The sequence below is a fragment of the Myotis davidii genome, unplaced genomic scaffold, assembly GCF_000327345.1.
Source record: "Myotis davidii unplaced genomic scaffold, ASM32734v1 scaffold130, whole genome shotgun sequence".
NCBI classification, from domain to species: Eukaryota; Metazoa; Chordata; class Mammalia; order Chiroptera; family Vespertilionidae; genus Myotis; species Myotis davidii.
In genome coordinates, this window is record NW_006285040.1 from 4,118,363 (window position 1) to 4,121,488 (window position 3,126).

Genomic DNA, 3,126 nt, shown 5'->3' on the forward strand with positions numbered 1-3,126 from the left:
AGAAATAAAATTCTGATACATGCTACAACATAGATAAACCTTGAAAACACTATGCTAAGTGAAAAAAAGCCAGACACAAAGGGACAGATATTGTATGTACTTAAAAGAGGCAAATTCATCGAGAGGTGACCAGGGGCTGGGGGCGGGAAGAATAGAAAGTCATGTTTAATGGGTACAGAGTTTCTTTTTTGGGATGGGGAAAAAGTTCTGGAAGTGGATAGTGGTGATGGCTGCACAACATTGTAAATGTATGTAATGCCACTGAACTGAATGGTTAAAATCATAAATTTTGTGTGTATTTTACCACAATAATTCTAAAACCCCAGGTTCTTTCCATATCTTTGCTCAGCCATCTGCAGTGTTGCAGTCAAGCTCCCCTCAGTTGTACCATGATTGTTCTATTGTCAGGCACCATATACAGACACAACACTGTCTAGCCTATTAAGATGATGGGAGGGATCCACCCAAGTAAGGAACAATATTGCATCACTGCTATATTGAAAATAGTTTATACCTGGCGTAATAATTTGAGTTGATTTTATTATTTTAAAATTCTCTCCACCTGCAGCCAAGTGGATTCCTCCCACCACCTCCCCTGCCCCGTCCCTTCCAACGCCACTGCTGTGGAGTCAGCCCATCTGGGTTTGAATCCCACCCCCGTCCTCATAAAATGGGATCTTAATTAAGATACCTAGCCTTTCTGAGTCCTTATCCAAAAATAAAGATAATACCTCCCCGTAAGGTTATTTTGAGGATTAAGTAATACATGGGAAGCATTCACATAGTGCCTTATGCATAGCTACTATGCCAGTTCTATGCTACTAGAACTATTACTGTTGACTATGCACGTTGAATCTGCACCATGGGGTGGAGGAAAGGGCAAATAGGAGTTTATAACCACTCATGCCCCAATTCTTAGAACTCTTGCTCCTTGCAGGAAATAGATTTTAAATAGAAAAAGAAGGATGTTGGGCCTTGTTTTTAGGTGCAGTACCCATCGGGACACTGAAAGTTGAGAGAAGCCCCCTGAACAGCAAGAGATGTGTGAGCTGTTGTGGTCGGAGGGAGCCTAGGCCACGGGGATGAAAGAGCATGGCTGGGACTGTGAGGTAAGTGGGGCCATAAGCTAGGAAAGCAGGGTGGTGAGAGCCCAGGAGTGCCAGCTCTGAAGCAGTTCCGGGGAATAGCCCAGATGCGGATGCCTCCGCTGTTCTTGCTCCTCACACTCAGAAGCGGCGGACAAATGGAGCATGCAGTTGAGTTGGGGTTTGAGGGCCTCATTTAACTCGATTATTTTCTGGGGTTGAGCAACACCTAGATAATTTTGCCTCATTTGGGAACACAGGTTTGATGAAGTAGCTAGACTGTTCCCTCTTAGGGTGGGCAGAGGGGGTAGTGAGAAAAGAACTCATTCACTTTGCTCCTTCCAGACTAACTGGATTTCTACCCTGAATTCATCAGGTTGCTTGCTGGGCTTAATCCCTTCCAGTAAAAGGCATGCTGTTTTCCATTTCATTCTGTTGTTCTTCACCTTTGCAGATCCTGAGGTATTAGCTGGGCCTTGGGGTGGACCCAAAACCTCCTATGTGGGCCTGAGGCTTTAATGCATGGGGAGTAACAGGCAGTTACAGAAGCAGCTTCCTTGGGTCCTCACATTGGCTGCAGCTCATTCTTAAACCCCAAAGCTGGCTGCGGTTGTGAGTGTTGTTCCAAAGCCTGAAGAAGCCCAATCACTTCATCTCCAGGTGGTAAATATTAAATTCACATGTAGATGAGGTCTTGCAGAGCAGAGGGGAGAGAGGGCAGAGTGATTTTCATAAACTCATAGGGAAATCTGAGCTGGCACCCCAGTTGCTGAGGATTGAGGGTGGCTTAGTATCAATACCCAATTCAGAATTGTCTCAGTCCACGTGCCACACTTCACTGCTGAGTCAGGCTGTTTCCTCCTCTAGGTAAAGCCTCTTGACTCATGACTGGGTGGGGCTGGCCCAAGGTTGAGAAGCTGTTGCCATAGCTGCATTGCTGGCAAGGTGAGATACAGTGTATTTGCCTTGGGCAGTCAGCCCTGTGCCTTTCCTCCTCATCACAGTCTTACATTGCCAGGTCTTAATGTCACCCGCTGGGTGGGTCTTAGAATGTGACCGTACCCTCTGTACATGAAGGTAAGTCTGAAGGGCAAGGAGGAAATTTCAGAAAGCTGCCAAGCACCTGAGGAAATGAAACCATAGCATCTGAAAATTGATGTCCTTAAGCCAATGACTAAAAGGAATGAGCTAGTACAATGTTGTTGTCCATAAACCTGATTTTTTTTTATGAGCTTCCAAGTAGAAAAAAATGTATTAGAATTTGAACACTTAGTAGCTGGATAAGAATATCTATGTATATAGAAGCCTACGCGACCATCTGACCGTTCGACCATCCAACCAGTAGCTATGACGCGCACGGACCACCAGAGGGCACACACACAACACAGGACCTGCCAAGCTGTGGTGACTTGGCAGCTGCGGTTCTCAGGTGATACCGGACCACCAGAGGGCACACACACAACGCAGGACCTGCCAAGCTGTGGTGACTTGGAGCTGCGGTTCTCAGGTGATACACCCAGAACCGGAGAGGAGGGAGCCCAGTTTTGGGGTGCATCGCCCAAGAACCACCCTCTTGCAATCTGGGACTCCTCAGGGGATGTTGGAGAGCCAGTTTCGGCCTGATCCCCACAGGCCAGGCCGAGGGACCTGACCAGTGCATGAATCCGTGCACTGTGCCTCTAGTTTTTATATAAATTTTTATTTTAAGTCATATTTGACAATCCACGTTGTCAATTAACACATTAAGTTTGAACTAGAGTAAACAGTATTTGAAAGTTTCACTAATAATTTAGAGCATGAAAATTATTTGATTAAAAGCTCAACAAGCTAACCTGTGTGTGTGAGGGGGGAGTGGGGGAGGATTAAGAGGGAGGGAAATGGTTGCTCTCTCTTCCTTTGCCAATGCACTGGCTTTCACAACTGTTTACTCTAACATCTATGCTGGTTCACACCTCCCTCCCTTTCTGGCTGCAGCAAGAATTGTTCTGGGGGAAAAGAACTCCTTTATTTGGTATAACACTCCTCCCATTCTCTTCAAATA